The 21903-nt window shown below is 39.1% G+C and overlaps 1 pseudogene; it reads right to left on the reverse strand.

The window, feature by feature from the left end:
* Positions 1-216: 216 nt before the first annotated feature.
* Positions 217-21658, reverse strand: LOC128490362 (protein diaphanous homolog 1-like; annotated as a pseudogene).
* Positions 21659-21903: the final 245 nt, after the last annotated feature.

The following is a 21903-nucleotide window of genomic DNA, read 5'->3' on the forward strand; positions in this document are numbered from 1 at the left end:
CACCATATTCTGTTGAGAAGAAATCACAAAAAGAATAACATATTTCAATGAAGGCGGTGAACATTATTTCAGACTTTGGTTGCCGAAACAAAATTCCCTCTGCACTGCAATTCCAAGGTCTCCTTGATCTGCACAACAAGGTACAAGTTTGAACCTTAGGAACATATGTAAATAATGCAACATTTGTTTTATAATTATATAATTTTATTAATAAGTAATTACAGGTTCACTGAAAGGCCTCGATGTTATGGAAGATAAATTCAGGAGGGACATAGGTTCCATCCCCATTCCTCTCAGTAACCGTTTGGAAGTGACTTTGTGCAGGACATAATATCCTGGATTCCACAGTATTATTTACAATCTCCCACACTCTTCTCTTAAAAACGTGTCTTCCGAGATACTCGGCTAACCCAAGCGTGTAAGCATGTCTTGGTTGTCTTCATGGACTTCCATGTCCATATCAACTAATTCAGGCTCAGAGTTCTTTTTCTTCTTAGCAGCCACAGTGGTCAAGGCGTCATCTTTAGTAAGCTCAGACGCTAGCAAAGAAGTAACGGCACATCCAGCTTTTCGATTGGCTGCAAAGCAATGCAAAAATCAATTGAGATATAAAGAATAACCTACAGTATAACTAGTGGAACACTGTCTGGTAATGAGTCTGACACCGTGTAGTTGTATATTATATAATATTATATAATGGTTTTATTAAAGTACTGCATACTTTTAAACTGATGTCAGACAATCACGAAGCTGATTTTAGGTTAATTGTCTTAGCGTCCCTGAGATGGGAAAAGTCATAAAAATGCATACTGGAAACAATGTCATGCGACGCTCATGCACATGCTTTATCACACCACAGAAACGCAACCAGACTGTTTATTCACAGAGCTCTGGCTATCGTGGATGAAGGTTGGCTAATGGCAACACATGCCCAGTCCCAGGACGTTCCAGTGGACGCGCTGCCATGTTTTCAACCACACCACTGCTTTGCTCTTCCAACTTTTTTTTCTGCTACATTTTATGGAGAGACTGCAGACGCCAAAATACAATATAATAAAAGATTTGAACACATTTTTTATAATGCATGGTATTTGAAGCCCATCTGCTGAAGTTAGTTCAACCAAAATAAAATATTTCTACTCTCATCTACTTTCATCTGGGCTACAAAACAAAGAAATAAGCCATGTACTAGATTCATAAGATGCCTGCAAGGGTTTAACTTGTTTTGATTTTCAATATGCCATACCCAGGTATGTAAAGGTTGGCAAGTCACCAAAGAGTTATATTACTATCCGCAGACCTCATGTACTATAACAGCGGTATGCATTAGTTTACTTGTTTAATGTACATTGACAAATTAACCCTTTAATATCATACAAAGCAAGCGTTTTGGAACTTATCTTTGCTGTCAGACATCTGTTGTCATTTGCAAACACTCACCCATAAAACTAACAAAACCACAAGCATCAGAATTAAAAAATGGCAAGTAAATCTGTTATTGTTGATCACTTATGTATTTGATCAGGAGCTGTAGATACCCTTTACTTACCCTGCCTTGGACCTCTTTTCCTCCGGAAGGCAGCTCCTGATTGCAGAACCTCCAGCAAACTGTCCATCACTCCAGTTTCATCACCTTCTGTAATATTAATAAATATAAAAATAACATCAAACACAAATGTCAGTTAATTCGAATAATGCATGTTATCGCTACGGTTTCTAAAACGGTAAAGCATTGATTCTTACGTTTTCCCATTAGTTCCCAACACTCGATTTCCCATTAGTTATGAATAAAAACTAGAAGTCAGCAACTTAAAAATAATGTTATGAGTGTGTATATTATACTTATAGCTTGCTTTTATTTTTAATTTCAATTTTAATTGAAGCAATGTTTTAAATAATTTAATTATTCATAAAATAATTGCTGAATTTCTTGTTACTTTCTTTTCCCCTCAACATGCCCATAATTACATTACAGCGATTATAGACACCCACAATAACAGATTTTTCATCAGTGGCCATGTGCAAATCTTCAGCTGTCTCGATCCAACATGCACTTCTGTGTTATCGGCACCTTCACTGATTCCATTACCTGCATTGATGTTAAACGACTGCTCTTTCTTCGCTTTTAGTTTCTCCTGGCGCTCTCTCTCAGACTTTTCCTTGGCCAGTTTGGCTCGTTTCATCTTTTCTTCGGTTTCTCGTTTCTTTTGGTTTTCTTTGACAGCTTGCTGCAGAGAACAAGAAAGTAACAGCGTGGAAGTTATATGCATCCCAAACCTCTATAACAAGGCACTAGAAATCTTAATAAAAGCAAAATCTAAGAAAACCAGTATAGCATTCAACAGAGGTAAGGAATTCTAAGGCAAATGAGGCCATTAAAAACACTGATTATCTAGAAGATATTTTCTCTTTTTTATTCCAAAAATCATCAGCAAAACATGTCCAGGCAGCCATGTACCTCTTTAGTCTTCTTGTCAAACTACTCAAATGAACAATTCCTAGGCAGGTTACAAGACCTGTTTATTCCCAGAAACATGCATTTGTTATTACGAGTATCTGAAGCTCATCCTATAGCTGAGAGGTCCTTTTAAATGTATGTGTGGTGCCCATTTCATCTCTGCAGAATGGTCCATGTGCCTCTTCCCTGCTCAGTAGAACACAACTTGTAAAATGTCTTCTACTTATTGTCAGCTCGAGCGTTAGCTCTTCAAACATTGTGAGGGGGTCTAACGTACGCTCAGAAAGATTGCCCACTGGTTTCAGCTGGAGGACTTTCCTGAAACGGGTTGGGCTACTAAAGAGGCGAGGGTCTCCAGCTTATTCCTAAAATAAGTGCTTTATTTAATGAATAATTACAGAGCGCATATTAAAGGAACCTTTTAAGTTCATCGTGCAGTATGAAGGGACTACTGCAGGCGCTTGTTTGGTTATGTACAATACATAATAAAAAAGGTTTTCTAAATCTTCACATCCATTCAATTATTTACAACTCTTAATCATGGTTTACCCACGAAACTATAATTTTTTTTTTAGACAGAAGTCCAGCTTTTCATTGATGAGGTTAGTTCAAAGCCACTACGCAGGACATACGGAATTGACCGCGGAGGACCAGCTACGTAGGACATGTGTATGTAGACACACGGTGGGAGTTAAACCAGACTAGGTCAGAGAAACGAGTACAGTGCTTTACAATACATGAATAATAATAATGAAGCTAGTGAGTTACGGCTCACACTTTAGTCAATGGACCACAAAACATCCAAATTTAACACTGAAAAATGTACTTCGGATTTCCTATTTGCATTCACAATCAATTTAATATCTTGCCAGTGTTAGGTGGAGACCTCCTGGCCTACACTGTATAAACTTACCACAAACATGTTACGGAAGTTATGTAACTCGAGGAAGAACTCTTCAATTGTGACTTTTTTGGGATCAAAAACAAAGTAATCCCCCAGTTCTTTGAAAAGCGACTCCATATTGGCATGCATCATACGTAGTTTGGTATATTGTTCTTGAGCATCTTTCACAAATACGTATATTTTAACTGTCAAGGATCATGTCAAACGAAATGAATACATAAAAATGAAGTAAAATAAAAGAATGTGTAAATTAATTCAGGGACAAACTGGCGTCATGCTTTTATATGTTCTCGCATAGCGAGCGTACATAAACAGGGGAATGCTTGTGCCGTAAAGATGTCCTTACTCGCCAGCACCCCTAAAGTGCGGTAAGTCAGTGAACTGAGCAAGATTACATTACACTGATCTAGCTTGGCTATATTATACAAACCCAACAAGGAATGACGACGATGTCTTTTTTATTTAAGATTCTAAAGATTTAAAGGATATGCTCATTTTTTCCACAAATGTATCCTTTTCGTCATTCGTCTCAATGTCCCGTTGAAGGTCTGAAATCTGCTTTTTCATTTGATCCAAGTTCTTCTGTAATGTTTTAGCAGATACTTTCAGAGAAAAATAAATAATGTGATGAGTATAGGATAAGAGTATTTTTAATTTAAGAATTATTTAAATGATCAAGAGTGCGCCAGAAAAACAAGTTTACCCACTCTAGCAAGTAAAAAATACAACTATTCTACTCTCAATGAATAATAAAAGGCCTACCTTATAGCAGTAGCTACCTGAAAATGGGAATATCTATTCATTACTTAAAAAAAGAGAACTGAAAAATAAACTTTACATTTGTTACTGTTTCACTAAGCTAACATCAATTTAACCCGACGCTTTGAAATCACCAAGACGATTACTTTCTACACAGCGAAACCACAAAACATTTAAAGAAAATGCATCTTCTGATTACTGTGTTCTCTACAATTTCACTCCACACCACCCTTAACAAAAGAGTGAAATACCTTTACTGGCTTGATCCACATGGACCAACTCATCTGGAAACTTAAGTACATCAGGGTAGTCTTGTTCACAGCACTCTGCTAGGAAATGTAACAGTGTGGTCTTCAGGTCTGCAGACTTTGTGTCTTTTATCTTGTTGGAAGGAAAAATTAATTAAAGTTTGGTGTGAATGAACTCAAGTGACCCGCACAGAGACCTGACCCAATAAACACCTTTGAGATGGAACACCAACCGCGAGCCTGGACTTCTTGTCCAACATCATTGCCTGACCTCACAAATTTTATTTTTGCTGAATGGGTTAAAAATCTTGTGGAAAGCCTTTCCAGAAGCTTTTAAAGCTTCAAAGGGACAACACACATATATATAATGCTCATGGTCCAACAAGCTCATATAGGTGAAACGGTCAGATATTGTATGGTTGGAAATAACCTACAAATAAAGGTCATCTAAGCCTGTGTATTATACATTTTTAGTAATCTCTAATTGCAAACTGCTTTGGACCTACATATATTTACCTAGATATTACTGTATAATCCCACAATTTCTAGGCTATGTACGTTTCAGGACTGCAAACGCAAAAGAAAAACAAAACACAAAAAAGATCGATCTGTAACAATCCTACCTTGCAGAGGAAGCCAATTTCAAAACCAAACGCCCCAGCATTCCTGGATCCGGCATTCATGAAATTACCGACAAGCAGTGTAATTTCTAACAGGGTCGCAAAGTTCTGACTCTTGCGCACTTCTTCACAAGCTGCTGTTATTGACACAATTGTGGTCTTGATGTTTTCAATTTGCTCGTTAAAAAGAAGTTTGAACTGGATAGCGTTTAGACGCGGTAGCAGCTTAGGGATGCTGCTCATCTGAAAATGTATGAAAAGCACTAAGTACAATCCTTCTGTACAAACACGGCACATTTCAACTTATTCTTTTATTCTGAACTCATCAATTACTTTTTTCACCAAAGGGGCTGTCTACCTCCTTAATATTCTCATTGAGATAAGACAACCCTACAGGAGGAAGCGGGAATCGTAGCTATAGCAAAAGGAGGCCTGCCGGTACAGCTGGACAAGTGGACATTGTTCATTCATATGTGATTGTGAGATCCGTAAATAATTAGATTTACAAGCACATAAGTTTAACAACAATTCTAAAAAATAAAAAAACAGATGCAGCAGCAGAAAACTCTGCTTACCACCACTCCAAATTGTTCGGATTCTGGCAAATCATCATATTCATCCTTTAACGCTGCTAAGTTTTCTAGCTGCTCGGATTCCGGCAACAGCGTAATCAGGTTCTATGGGCGATAAGGTTTGTTAATGCAAAATAAATAGTTTCTCACTATATGAACATTTGTGTTATACGTCTCTTTGATGCATTCAAAAACTCACCGAAACCACAGATTCCGTCAATACTTTCTCATTGACTTCTAGAATCGCATTTTTTATTTCTTGATACGGCATGCGGAGCGAGCCAAGGAAGATTGCTGAGAGCAGAGGGAAACGAGTTACAATTCATGAAACAGGTCAGGAGAAACACATCAGGTCCTTCTAATCCTAGGTTTTATTTCTAATCAAGATTTCTTTGTTATTTTAATTTTCAGGATTCCACCAGTGTTCATTACAATTCTTTTTAATCCTTTAAACCATCACCAAGAAAAGATCCTTAGAGGACCAAAGACCGCTTTATGACTGAAATTGTCAGTCTACAGCAAATTTCCGGCACTTTCCGTGCATGTGATCACTTCTACAGATAAAAGACAAAGGCAGAACTTGCAGAGATTCAGGGAGATACAGAGAGCTTTTTATTATTTTATTTTACTTGACCCCGGGGGGTTATCTTTTAATTAATACTTTTAATATTTAATATTAATACAGTTAATATTGTGTAGTTTTTGTGGGTTAATTAGTAACCTAAGGATGGATTGAAAAAACAAACAAAAAACAAAAATGTAGTAAAATTTGTATTTTATACACAGCTAGTATTTATACAGTAACACCGAATAAATGTGTGAGGGTTTCTGTATCCTATTCTTTAAATTTTATGTAATGTATGTATATTGTTTGGGTACACTAAATGAGAAAGAGGGAAATAAAGGTTGAATAAAGACGTAGTAAAAGCACCAACGAGCTGTGGTCCTATAGTGTAAAATATCTCTGGTTCTTAAGGGGTTTACATGAACTATTTAGGGAAATATAAATACTTACCAAGAATTCCGGCTCTCTTTGGATCTAGTACTTTGAGTTCTTTAGTTTTTTTCTTAACTTCAGACTTTTGGTCACTATCCTGGTCTTTTTTTGCTGAAAATAGGGGATAAAAAGAACTAAATATAGTTTAGAAAGTTTTTTTACTATTCGTTTGATTAAACTTAACATTGATTGCGCAGAAAATTGTACAGCATCGTGGAATATGATGGTGCAATATAAATCAATAAATGATAAATAATTCTCATCTTAGAGCAGCATTAATATCCATTTTATAGGATGTGCAAAACAACAACACCTGCCATTACTACAATAACTGTAGCAGTTAGGGAGCACTTACAATCTGTACACGGACACAATATATGCATAATATGCAATGTAACTGCCAGATACAGTCAGTCACTACGTCTAATGCAATCTTCAGTTTAAGAAGTGTAAGAAAACTAATGCTATCACTCACGCTTGGTCTGGGAAGTAAAGGTGAGAGTTATTTTCGCAAACAGCTCGTCTTTCTCAAATCGGTCTTCTTTTGCCTTGATCCAAAATGAATTTTCAGAGAGCGCTGTTGGAGCAATCTGAAAAAGAGCCATTGCTTGTAAAACTTTTGAGATAACAAGTACATACAACCAAATCTGGACTAATTTCAGAACTTTGTTATGTGAATGAATGGAAAGAAAAAAATGCATGCAATGTGATGGGTTAAAGAGGCTGAGAGAAGCAAGATAATTACTATGGACATAAAGTAAAGGGAAAATGTTGGATACACGTGGCAACATCATTTTCTGTACTAGCTGGTCTATTAGAAACTTCTTTTAAATATTAATGAGCATAAAATATTGATTAAGAAATGAAACATAGTTAACAGCATTAATTTAATTATTTAAATACCCACTGCTTGCACAGGAATTGTCCGTTACCATGGCGCTGGCTTCGGTTTAGTGTTATTAGTCATACCTTTGACCAGTTTGGGCGTTTCAGTTGCACCTCTGGCTTGTATGTCTTCTTTGGAGCTAATCCAAAAGGTAGAACAGGCGCTGCAGGTGGAGGTAATGCAGAAACTCCAGGCAATGGTGGTGGTGGCGGGACCATTGGTGCTCCTGGAAGAGGTGGTGGAGGTGGAACACCAGGTATGCCTGGGAGTGGCGGAGGTGGTGGAATAACAGGGGCACCTGGCAGTGGAGGAAGTGGTGGATCACCAGCACCCTGAAGTTGGGGTGGTAGCGGAGGTGCTGGTGGAGCAGTGTCTCCATGCATGAAAGGTGGAAGCGGAGGTGGTGGTGGTGGAGCAGGGGCAGATGTTCCTGGTAATGGTGGTGGAATAGGAACGACAGCTACGGAGGATGACATGTTGGCCATTTCTTTTTTCATGTCTTCTACCTCTTTTGACAGTTTGGCAACCTGCAAAGAAAAAAAAGTAAAACAATATACCAAAAGATTCTACAAATCCCAAACAGCTAAATTGTATTTGCACTATACCCAATCCATCCTGAAAAACAATTTAATAACCTACCAGAAAATAATTTCCAAAGTACCCCCTAAAGGCAAGGGAATAAAATGGTGAGACTACCACTTATGGCACATTGTCTACCTCTCAAGGGCTTGCTTAAATAATTAGATTAATATACATTTTTTTTTATTTGACTTTGTGTAATTCTAATGTTTCCATTCTCCGTCGAGGCGAAAGCTTTGTTTAGTTTCCAAATTTCAGTAACTGACGAAAAAGGAAGCAACAATAATAAAGTAAAATGCCTTGTAAATATATGAAGCGGTATAATCCTGCTAGTACACAATATGTCAACATATTCTGAGTTTTACAGTCATGTAAGCGGTAAAGATGCCACTGGTTCCTAAAAACAAACTTATAACCAGCAGCTGGACCTTTCTATAGCGCCTACATTTGAAAGGTTCATTGCCAGCCACCTTTGGGCATTTTATAAAAGACTTTGAGTTTAGTACAAATTTTACCTCGTCTCTAAGCAGAGCATTGTCAGCTTCCAGGTTCTTCTTCTCTGCCGCAATTTGATTCTTTTCGCAATGTAAAGTTTGTTTGTCTGTCTGAAGTTCTGCCAGTTTCTGCTCAAAGTCACTCTCTTTGGCCTTAATCTCCACTTGGAGTTCATGCCGCGCAGTTAGCTCTGCATCAAGCTGCCGGAAGCAAACGTAAAAAGAAAAAAAATGTACTTTATATATCCTCTCATACACAACATAAAGATACAAACTTATTGTATGAGGGCAAATATTACAATAACGGAACCGCCATCCGACACACCAAGAATGAAAATGTTGAGAAACAAGGAAAATATGTTGCAAGATGCATTTATTCATTAAAAAATCAAAAACTGTCATCCCATTTGGAAGAACATAATGGAATACAGATATTGATGAACTTTCAATGATCGTAATTGGAATTTCTTTGTGAAAAACCAAAAGTTCCTTATAGTGACCGCATCAGAACCGGGTCTTGATGAATATGCTGCTGGGTTCAAAGCTACACAGATGCAAAGAGTTAAGAGAAATGCGTTGGTAGCAAAACTCCACTCAAATGATTGAAATAAACCGGTATGTTGGGCGCACACTTTATAGAAAGTATTGATCGTAGCTCTCTCTGATTAAAGGCAGTAGAGTCCATGATCACAATATTCGTTAAAAAGTATATGTACTGAGACAGAATCAGGAAACATGCAGTGTTGACAGGGCATCTACCGGCATTTAATACCCGAATAACCCGGGAGGTCACCATCAGAATGCTGTAGTGCAAAATCTAACCCAGCAAAACTAACTTGGGCATGGAAAGTGAATTAGGTAGAAGAGTGCGTACTCATCCAGTCCCTGTCATTATTGTGTTTTGTATTTAATTCAATTGCAGCCCGTTTCTTACCTTTTTAACCAGATCTCTAGCTTTCAACTCACTCTCTTCCACTTTCTTTTTATCAATTAAATGATCTGTGTTAAAATAAAACAAAAACAAATATAATAATTATATATATAATAATGATTGCAAACACAATAATCTTTTTTAGTTGTGAAAATACACAGTCTGAGGCTGCCATTGGTAAAGCTTTATATGCGTATATTGGCACTTAGTTGCCTGCTGAAAAAGCTTTCCAGGGCAGTTCGGTAGAAGATTATGGAGCAGGATACATAAGTCGGGACCAAACTTAAGATGCACAGCTAAACGCGGTCACGAGGCTCTGAACCCATGCCCACCGACGTTAGATTTTGTCCTATTCCATTTCACTGCTCTGGGGTGATACCTAAAGTGTTAAGTTTAACATTTAATGCACCTGAATACAGCACTCAACGCAAATACAAGCAAATGAACCCATATAAGAAGCAGAATGTATAATAAATCCTGTTAAGGCACTTACCAATTAAATATTCAATGTCTATGCTCAAAGGTTTAAAGTCAGGGTCAGGTCCATTTTTGTGAAGAATTATCTGAGACACAACCTCATCTATCAACTTGTAGTACTGAGGTCTGGAAGAATTAAAAACAAAACAAAAAAAAGTTAAAATAAGAAAGACTTGCAGAAAGCGTTTTTATTGAAATAATCATGAAAATTCTTCTAATTCTCATGGGAGACCATAATGCTAGATTTTGCATAGAATAACTGAAATGGTACCAATCAGCTCTTTTATAAACATAAAGATTATTCATAAAGCCCTAAGCAATACTGAAAATAACCAAGATGTGATTACTTCTCGGGGTACACGCAGCAATTCCCCTCCGCAGTTCCCTCAAGGAACATAAGGAAACCCAACTTGGGTGTGGAAGGATTCTCATGAGCCACAACTCTAAGACGACTAATAGGTGAAGTCCATGTACTCGAACCCATTTACCAAAGTATTCATAAGATGCTCATTCACATCAATTTTAGGTACCATGACCTGGGGCTTAGAAAATATAAAGCCTTGATAAAGCTTATTTCATAAGCCATATGTGGGAATTGATATTTTGTAGTAATGAAGGATAGTATATCGGTGCACAAACATCTTCCACAGTGTGCCAGATGCATCAAACAGCAAATTATGGTCAGTTATATTATGATGCAGAAACTTTTTTGCAGTCTGGAGTTCTGGACCGCGTTTTCAACCTGGTCAGGGCTATGAATGCACATAACCTAACTACATCAGTGCACTATAGTATTAAGGTGTGATTTGTCAGGGTTGGGTGCAGATTGAGCCGTCACTGGTGGGGTCCATTGGTGACAATGTCACATAACCGCCATAAGAGAACCACGGAGAGGAGAAAGCACAAGCCTTTCTCTCAGTGGCTTTCTACCGACAGCATGACAGGCTCATCGACAGCAACACGGTGGGTACGCATGCAGGACAAGCAGGAATGAGGGGTCTGCCATGACCAAACCATTTGGTCCTGTGTACACGATGGTCATGATCCAGCGGTTAGTAAGTGCAGAAATGTAGATATACTTAATAACGGCAACATGCCTGTCTGAGGCTTACTCTTGAAAAATTAGGTGCCATGTTTAATTAAATGAAAGGAAAAATGGAACAATATGTGCAAAAAAAACCCATAAGGGAGCATGGAAAATACAATTTTGCATTAATCTATAGGGTCAATAAACATGACGCGTTACAGAGGTATATTAAGATATTAAATTATTAAAACATGGTATTGTGTTCCATATTTTTATTTAATGAAAAATATTCCAATACAACAGCAAATAAAGCAAATAAATGAATCCAGAGTAAATATTAGCTTCTTCAATTCAACTCTGTTAAATAAGAAAGATTAAAAACTTTTACAGCAACATACCCGGCATCGTAATCATTTCGGATTAGTAAAAGATGTTGCAAAATGGAAAGGAAGAACGGCTCTGCTGTGGAGTCCTTCACCGTGTTCAAGAGAACTCGGAAAACATCATTGAAGTCAGTAAATTAAACATTAAGGATAAAACGCAAAAAATAAATGTTTACAAACAAAAATATAATTCTCTCTTCAACCAAAACGTTTCCTAGTTCGTAGGCTTGATGAAATATTTCTCACCGTTTAGTAAATACAACTAAAATGTAAAGGCGCTATGGAATTTGATGGCGCTATATAAAACAATAAATAATAATAACATATTTGTAGACAATAAAGCGACAATAATGCCTTTTGGGGGGGGTTTGGAGCTTTATTTAACTTGAAAGCACTGCTCATCCATGGCATTCCGCGCCGCTATTCGTACACCCTCAAAGTTTTCAGTATAGTAATATTGCGATCCATCTTTTAGAGTAAAATAGTTCGTATATAATATGGCAATACCGATGCCATTTTAAGCAAACAGAACAGAAGTCTTTTAAGACACTTTTGTAATAAAAGGATATTCCATCTCGACACGGATGTCGTCTAAGCGGGTCCTCAAGTCATCGGAGTCAAACTCACTGTGCTGCAGGAACACGCTAAGTTGTACGTTTAGCTCACCATTCTCCAGTTCTTGGAGGTCCTAAAAGCAAAAGGTATGTTATTTAATAAGTTATAAGCGTATTTCATTGTGAGAGGCAAGTAACAACTTCATGTAACTAAGATAAAAATGATACTTTATGTTGCCAATGTAAGGTTACTAAGAGAACATGATTACATATAATACAGGATGCCAGATATTTGGAGCCCTGTCTATGAAACACATTACAAGCCTCATTAAATGTTGTTTATCACTGCTCCAGCCATCTTAGTTTGTCTATTTCTGTTATAAATTCAGTAAATAAAAACAAATCAACCGCCCAAGAACCTGAAATTCAGTTACCTTAAGCATGTGATTCAATCCATGGCTCATCAATTCACTTGGTATATCAACGAAAGTCCAGTTCTTGGCTGATTAAAGCGTTGATCAACAGCATACAGCTCACCTGGAGATACAACAACAAGTGTGTGGGACTGAAAAACATGACACGTGAGGTCACAGCGCAAAGCACAGTTTGGAATTCTATGATGTAATCCTTGGAGATGAGGATGTTTTCGTCTGCATTAAAACTTCAGATCTCTTATTCTTTCGTCAACGAGGGTTTTTTAGTGTTAATAAACCGCGGCTATGTTTTTGTATTTGCGCAAAATCTGGGCTTTCTATTGTAGAGCATGCCTGTGCTACTAGGTACTATTGGTCTGTAGATACATAGGGCTGCTCAAAAATGGCAGAAGTTGAAGAGAGAAGAGTGATTTAGATGGCAGAATCTCGCCTAGAATTAGGAGTAAACATGGCATGCATGAGAATTTATTAAAAGTACAAAAAAACTGTGGTATTGTGATGTTTAACGGCAGTTGAGAAGTCATTTCGAATTTCGTAACCAGCAGCAAAGATAATAACCAAATAAATTGTGTCGTCACCTTGAGCGCCACAGAAGTGTCAGGTTTTAATCCATCCAACAGAGGCTTGAAGCGCTCCATTTCATCCATTTCTGCTCTCTCTGTAAGAGCTTGAAGAACACGTTCGGGCCTAAACGAATTTAAACCGCCATCACGATACGCCCAATCCTGCTCGTTCAGCACAATCATTTTTGTGAACCTTTAAGGTTTCTTTTTTTTTTTTGCCAAATTCTACGTATGTATCAGAGTATCACATATCTATTATTCTTTTTGGAGTTTGATAATATTTAGAAAACCCCCAGTTAGTTAATAACAGGGATATTAAACAAAAAACATGCCTACAAAGGATTTACTTCTGTTTTTAAGATTATCCTAAACAGGAAGTTGCGTCCAGTATTATTTTTCTAGCCGTTACAACTCCAGGTTTGACTGTTAAACAATCTGTGTTTGACGGTTTAATGTTTCTATGCAGAACTGTGGATCTAGTTGAGCTCAGCTTGGCTCGTTGGACGCCTTGCCGCAGCCTTCTGCCCCCAGCGCTGTCCCGTGGATAGTTTATAACATCTCTGTCGTGGATCTCTATAACAAACTCCAGGGTCTTTCATATACCGGTGTATGTAACTGCCAACAGGCGGACTCAACTTATTTAAATGTGTCAAAGCAAAGCAGGGGAAAAGGTACATGATCATAATAGATTGCTGACAGGGCAGGCCTTAGGGGTGCGCGACCTGTGCGGCCGCACAGGGCGCCATGGCAACAGGGGTGCCGTCCGGGACTTTTTGTTTGTTTGTTTTTCTTAACTTTATTTAACATCCTCCATGTTAAATAAAGTTTTTTTTTACTTTATTTAACACAGAGGATATTAAATAAAGTTAAAACAAAAACTTTGTTTAACATCCTCCATGTTATATAAAGTTTTTTTTAACTTTATTTAATACGAAGGATGTTAAATAAAGTTAAAGCAAAAAAAAAAACGGTGGTTTTTTCCCGTGCAGGTTTTCAGCAACCGCTCGGCGCCCCTCACTCTCCGTGACTCCGTCACGGTGCCGGCGTTTCATGCTGAATGCATGAACGCTAACCAAAAGAGTGGAAAATTGCTTCTGCAAGAAGAGCTGAGCTCTAGTTATCGAGCTATCATATATAGTTATCAGTACAGCGCTACGGAATTTGATGGCGCTATATAAAACAATAAATAATAAAATAATAATATATAGTTATCGTATATTGTTAGCAACGTCTGGTTGTCTGAGATCAGTTATAACTCAGTGATGTTCACGAACTCTCACTGATTAAACTATGCAGTCAACAGGGCTGGTCAAGATTTTAATTGATAGTATCCTGCAAATTTACCCCTAATATATTCCATCGACTGAAGGTTTTAAGTAAATGAGAAGGGATTTGAAAGGAACCTACATGTCTGTTGGCTGGGGCAGGATGCACAGGGCTGAGAGCAGCTTCAAAGCATCAATCATCATAGCAGGCAAAGAGGGATCCACGGCTCTTGCCGATAGCAGAACACCGTCTTCTGCCTCCAGCATTGTTGTTATTCCATACTACAACGACGACAAAATTACTTAATTTTGTAAAACATTAACAAAACTGGAGTTTTTTTGGGTTTTTTTAACCTCAATAAATGTTTATTTAATTGCAAGTCTGTCCCATCTCTAAAATATGACATAATCAGATAAGGGGACGTTTTCTCAATTTAACCCACTACGACTTCATTAAGTATATGCTTTCTCTGTAATTTTCTTAATTCTCAGTTAGTTGCCTTAAGGCCACTAATATTACCACATTGGCCGGCTTCCCATGAAGCATACTTTTTTTAGTGAGTAACTGATAAGCAAGCACTAAGTAACCCATTCCTCTCTGTAAATCTATAGATGCTGCACTTTACAGGTGCTGGTCGTGGACATGTACAATATAATGCCTTCCTGAAAGAAATGACTTGTGTGGCCAGCTGTTGAACTTTTAGGCAAGACCATGTAAATGCAATGATGCTTTTGAAGACAAAATAAAAGATGGCCGGGGGGCGATCAGCACTATCAACCAATGTACAACTTTCACCGATAACCCTTAATAATGTAAAGGATAATGTCTACAGAAATTTCAGGGATTTTTCAAAGATTTTTTTTTTTTTTACTTACATTGTGGTTCATAAAAGCTTTCAAACACCTAATGATCTCATGTTGGCTTTTTCCATCTCTGGAACTAGGAGGAAATAAGTAAGCATGTTTAATAACAAAACTTTTTAAAAAACAGCATCAAACCTAGACAACCATATTTCATCTTAACACAGTCTGCAAAAGCTCAAAAATACTGTAATCTCTGTTACTTTGATAAACAAACTGTAAAACGTATCCACATGTTGATTTATCTATTAATGGCAATTATTTGATTTGCATATGGCCATTATAAATGCCAGTGTCCATTATGCAAATTTGTTTACCACCAATAGAATGTGTCAATTAAGCTTGTATGTATCTGTGGATGCTGTTATTTGGCTGAAACAAACTAATAAAACACAATGTTTATTATATGTTATGCAAGTATCATCAATTTCATCAATATCTGCCACTCGTACTGAAACAATATATATCCACCAGCCACTCTGAATTAATACTTCCTATATATATATTTTTTTCTACGTTATAATACTGGAGATGTGTCGGGTATTCGGCTAATCTTCTCCATTCATGGCCAATGCGGAGTTCATTGAAAGTGCCTACATAATAGCAAAACAATCCCCTCCACATGCAACTAGATGCAAGAATATCACTTAACATGGACAATTTTAGCAAATACATGGTGCTGAATAAATATTTCTCTTTGCTCATATCTTAAAACCCCACATTCATTTCCCAATTTACATTGGTGGTTCATTCTGCAGTCTTCGGACTGAAAGGCCCTCTGCGCCGAAATTCTGCACCCAGCTGCAATAAAACACAAAATGTAAATCCAGCAAAGCAATGCTACACAAGGACAGTGTTACCAATATGTTTCCAATGATTACCGATTTCCCATTGGTTTTGTTACAAAATAAATAAGTAGCAATAACAGACTGCTCAACATTATTGAACCCAAAAAAAAGATGCCACCTGCCCCTTACTAATCTGGAATAGTGGGGGGCAAACTAAAAAGTGGAAAGTAAATCCCAAAACACTTAAGAAATTGATTTTAAAAAAACGATCAAATACCATTTATTACGTATGTATTAAAAAATGTAAAGGTGGGTAAATCCAAATAGTCAAATTAGGTAGTCAAAAAGGAACTATTGATCAAATAATAAATCCCGTTATATCCAGGTATTTTCTGCTGTTATACTACATCCAAACTACATCATAGAAAACTAACCCTATTACTTGCACTCTAAGGTTACAGTCCTTCCTGTACACTAGTAACACCGGTTCAAACGGGGCATACATAAATAAAAAACCTTGGAGAAAATAAAATAATAAAAACTTAATCCGGCACTGGCTTCATTCTTAAAGAAAGCTTGTGGTATTTTAACATTTCTGCTAAGTAGGATGTTTAGCAATGCTATATGTGTGCTAGTAGCATTAAGGGTTGTGTTTCACTGTCACTCTAAAAGACGTTAGGTTTCTATGTTCTATAGATTTAGATTACGAGCAGCTCACCAGACAGGGTTGTTATTGAGGGAGACTCTCAAGGATTCTAAGCAGGAAAGAAGATTTGCTTCTGCAACTCCATGTTTCAATTCCTGGATGTATACCTCTGTGGAGATCTGGTGCTCTGCTTTCTGTTCATGCCCTGGAGAAAAAGTTGTATTTAATTTACATGACAAAAGTTTGATCTCAATGAACATGCTTATCTGTTAAGGAGCAAAACTTCTTGTCTGCAGTACACACAATGAATTGTGTTGAACATAAATATATATTTTTTATTAGAAATAAGGTATCATGTTTAAAGCTGTAGATCTGGATATTGAAAAGTACTGTCAACCCAATCCTCAGAATATATATATATATATATATATATATATATATATATAATGTCCCAAGAATGTAAGGCACACTAATCCAGGGGCGTCCAACCTGCAGCCTGCCGGACCTCGAGGTGCAGCCCACGTGAGATCTGCAGCCAGGGCCACAGCTATTGTAGGATTGCAAGGGTCCTGCTGCTCACCTGTGCGTTGATGTGTATATACATCGCATCACATGACTCTGCTCCATTCCTGGTCCCCCTGTGCGGTACAAGCAGTGGCGTTGCTACAGGGGGGCAAGGGGGGGCAATTGCCCCCCCTAGGTTAATCCTTGCCCCCCCTGTTGCCCCCCTGCCGAAATTGGAATAAAGTCGCAATGCGACTTTAAATCCCGTCTTTTTTTTTTTTTTTTATGTGGAGGAGAGAGAGGGTGCGGCCCGCGTAAGATCGGCAGCCAGGGCAACCGATCTTACTTGGGCCGCACCTCGAGCCCTGCTACTTACCTGTGGGAGGGTCTTCTGTACTGCATAGAGGAAGCGGAATCTAGCAGAGAACGCAGAGGGAGGCCGCGCCCCCTGCTGAAGTCTGTGAGCGGCATCGAGGAGCTGCAGTGCAGGTAAGGGGGTGGGGAGGGTGTTTGAATGAGTATGGGTGATTGAGGGAATGAATCTGTGAATGAATGAGTATATGAATGAATGTGTGTGTGTGTGTGATAGCATGGATGTGTAAGTGCTGGAACCTAGGCATGATGGGACCGTGATTGCTATTAGCAATCACACTCCTATCATGCCAAGTCAGCCAGTACATGCTGAAACCTAGCTAGCTGCCCCCCTTGTGCATTGATGCTGCCAGCAGTATGGGGTCTGCACATCACATACAGCCACCCTGTACCAACCTGTAGTGGCTGACTTGGCATGATAGGAGTGTGATTGCTAACAGCAATCACAGTCCCATCATGCCTAGGTTCCAGCATTTACTGGTTGGATGTGTAAGTGCTGGAACCTAGGCATGATGGGACTTTGATTGCTGTTAGCAATCACACTCATATCATGCCAAGTCAGCCAGTACAAGCTGAAACCTAGTTAGCTGCCCCCTTGTGTATTGATGCTGCCAGCAGTATGGGGTCTGCACATCACTTACAGCCACCCTATACCAGCATGTAGTGGCTGACTTGGCATGATAGGAGTGTGATTGCTAACAGCAATCACAGTCCCATCATGCCTAGGTTCCAGCATTTACTGGTTGGATGTGTAAGTGCTGGAACCTAGGCATAATGGGACTTTGATTGCTGTTAGCAATCACATTCCTATCATGCCAAGTCAGCCAGTACATGCTGAAACCTAGCTAGCTGCCCCCTTGTGTATTGTTGCTGCCAGCAGTATGGGGTCTACACATCACTTACAGCCACCCTGTACCATCATGTACTGGCTGACCTGGCATGATAGGAGTGTGATTGCTAACAGCAATCACAGTAAGCACAGTCCCATCTTGCCTAGGTACCAGCATTTACTGGTTACCTGGGTATGATAGGAGTGTGATTGCTGTGTGGGCAGTGTGGACGCAACCTGTGATCTATGCCTGTAATTTAGGGGGTTTTAAATATACCTTTTAATGACGTGTTTTTATGTGAATTCCAGTTGATCTATACCTGCAAAGCTGGGTTTTTGCGTTATTCTGTAGAGCCATATCTATATATTTCCATACATTATTTATGTATTCCTGCAAATACAGTGTTTGTATGTCTTATTCAGTTGATTAATACCTGCAATGCTGTTTCCATGTATTTATTTGATTATACCTGCAATGCTACGTTTCATATACTATTGTATACCTGCAAATACAGGATTTGTATGTCTGATTCTGTTTATTTGATATATACCTTCAGTGCTGAGATCACAAGTGAATATCAGTTGATCTATACATGTAAATCTTGGTTTGTGTGTTAATTTGTTGATCTATACCTGCTATCGGCAACTGGAGCTAATATTAATATATATATGGGCAGCAGGGGCATCAATACACAAGGGGCAAAAACACTAAGGGGGGTATAAACGACAATGCAGTGTGAAAAATCCATCCTGATGTAGACGTCTGTGACGTAGATCGTGTCCTGCTGTTTGTGTGTTTTTGGTTATCAGTGTAGCAGAGCCTGTCCTCGGGTGTGTGTGTGTATAGGTGTTGGTGTGGCAGAGCCTGTCCTGGTGTGTGTCTGGGTGTTGGTGTGGCAGAGCCTGTCCTGGTGTGTGTGTTCAGTTGTCAGTGTGACAGAGCCTGTCCTAGGGTGTGTGTTTGGGTGTCAATGTGTCAGAGCCTGTCCTGGTGTGTGTGTGTTTGGATGTGGGTGTGGCAGAGCCTGTCCTGATGTGTGTGGGTGTCTGTGTGGCAGAGCCTGTCCTGGTGTGTGTGTGTGTTTGGTTGTCGGTGTGGCAGAGCCTGTCCTGATGTGTGTGTCTGGGTGTTGGTGTGACAGAGCCTGTGTTGGTGTGCGTGTTTGGTCATCTGTTTCCTGGCACTTAACTTACAGTAGGAATTATTAAATTTATATTGATCCAGAGATAAAATGCTCTCCTGAAGTTGTCGTGACTTCAGGGGACAAAACGTTCAAGGCCCTGAAATCATTTAGAGGAAAAGTTATTTATTGTGTTATAATATTTATTTCAAGGATTAGTCGCACTCAATTGTGGCTTCAGGCTTCCCATGTTGAATGATCAAGTATTATTTTAGCCCAATAACAAAAGTATAACTCCATAGCACATTACTTTTGGAAATTATGAATGCCCCCCCAGTTTGACTGTGGTATCTTGTGTGCCCCCCCTATATATTGTTTCTAGAGTCGCCACTGGGTACAAGAGAGGTTGCGAACAATCCAAAAGGGAGCATTGGCCCCTGTGGAAGTCTGCAAGCGGCACCAAGAGAGTTGCAGGTTGTATGAATGAGTATGCATCATTGAGGGAATGAATGAGCATCTGTGAATAAATATCTGTGAAAGTATTTGTAAATACATGAATGAATGTTTGTGAATGAGTAAATTAATGAATATGTGTGTGATAGCATAGATGTGTAAGTGGTTGGGAGCATGGCACAGGGAGGCTGTTTGAGGATAGGATACCACAGGCAGGCCGTTTGGGGGCAAACGGGACATGTCCTATGCTTGGATAGGTCATGTGGATGCAATCTGGGTGCCATGGAAAATACTTTTTCTTTATTGTTGTAGCTTAGCCTGTCCGGGTATGGGTGTCAGTGTGGTAGAGCCTGTCCTAGTGTGTGTTTGGGTGTCGGTGTGGCAGAGCCTGTCCTGGTGTGTGTGTTTGGGTGTCGGTGTGGCAGAGCAATCCTGGTGTATATGTTTGGGTGTCGGTGTGGCAGAGCCTGTCCTGGTGTGTGTGTTTGGGTGTCGGTGTGGCAGAGCCTGTCCTGGTGTGTCTGGGTGTCTGGTGTGTGTGTTTGGGCGTTGATGTGGCAGAGCCTGTTCTGGTGTGTGTGTTTGCATGTCGGTATGGCAGAGCCCGTCCTGGTGTATGTGTTTGGGTTTTGGTGTGGCAGAGCCTGTCCTGGTGTGTGTGTGTGTTTGGGTTTTGGTGTGGCAGAGCCTGTCCTGGTGTGTGTGTTTGCATGTCGGTGTGCCAGAGTCCCTCCTGGTGTATCTGTTTGCGTGTCCGTGTGACAGAGCCTGTCCTGGTGTGTGTGTTTGGGGGTCGGTGTTGCAGAGCCTGTCCTGGTGTGTATTTGGTCATCTCTTTCCTGGCATTTTAATTGCTGTAGAAATGAATTATTAATTTTTTAATAATAAATAATAACTATTTAATTTTTTCTTGTCCAGAGATAAAACTCCCTCCTGAATTTGTAGTCACTTTAGAGGACAAAACTTTCTAGGCCCAGAAATCAGTGAGAGGAAAAGTAAAGGTTTTATGTTATTTACTCTATTTCAATCTGCATATCTAATTAAAGGCCATATTTTCTCTCAGTGAAAAATGAGGGCAGCCCACACACATATATGATGAAGTGGCCCACCTAAGAAAAAACTTGGACACCGTTGCTCTAATCCATAAACTTACTTGCCCCGGTGCTGATCCTAGACTGCAATTAGACATCCATGGAGATAATAGGAGCAGAACTTCTTATTAAAGTGCAGAAATATTTATTTGTTTGGGTCATATAATATAACCTAAAGTAATAATTATATTATCTTTTATTTATATAGTGCCAACAATTTACGCAGCGCCTCATACAATACATATATTCAAGGGGTATGACAAGACGAGAATTGACAGACTGAGACAAACTGATTCATTAGGTAGAGAGAGACCTGCTCGCAAGCTTAGAAAATTGACGGATATATTTATATAAATATATATATATACAGGGAAAAGGCAATGTAAAAAGTAACAACTCACATGTTTGGATGCATGTAGATAATGGGACACCATTTCTCTTTTGTTCATCATATCTTTTGCCTGCTTTCATCTACTTTTTTTTTTAAACTTATCAGCATCTTCTCAAAAAGTGCTAAAACCATCTGGAAGTTCTTGTAGGGTTTGTAGAGGACCGGTGGAATCACTGTAGTTTACAGAGTTTGTATGAGACACATATGGTCTCTCCTTTTCTTTTTTCATCCTCATACTTGTGAAACGCTCAAGCTAAAAGAGAGTGTACAGACCAATCATATTAGAGGTTGGAATTATCACTGACATATTGTAACAAATTGTTACAAAACTTATGACCCTAACAGTAACAGAATCATTTTCACAGTAACTTTGTTTACTTCCTTCTCCTGGCCCGTCACTTTTTCAGACACTTACGTCAGTAGCGTCGGCAAGGGGACCAGAGGGGGCCATGCCCCCCCCACATCATGCTTTGCCCTCGTGTGCTCCCCAATTGAAACGGCATCTTTTTTTTTTTATTGCACAGCCGGAGGAGAGAGAGAGGCACAGAGTGGTTTCTCAGGAATAAGTTTTCAGCAACCGCTCCGCGCCTCTTACTCTCCTCTGCAAGGCCTCTGCCTTGGTTGCAGTGCTGGCATTTCATGCTGAGCGCCAGAATATGACATCATATTCCGGCGCTCAGCAGTGAAGCAGCGCGC

The sequence above is a fragment of the Spea bombifrons genome, chromosome 4 (genome assembly GCF_027358695.1).
Source record: "Spea bombifrons isolate aSpeBom1 chromosome 4, aSpeBom1.2.pri, whole genome shotgun sequence".
Taxonomy (NCBI): Eukaryota; Metazoa; Chordata; class Amphibia; order Anura; family Pelobatidae; genus Spea; species Spea bombifrons.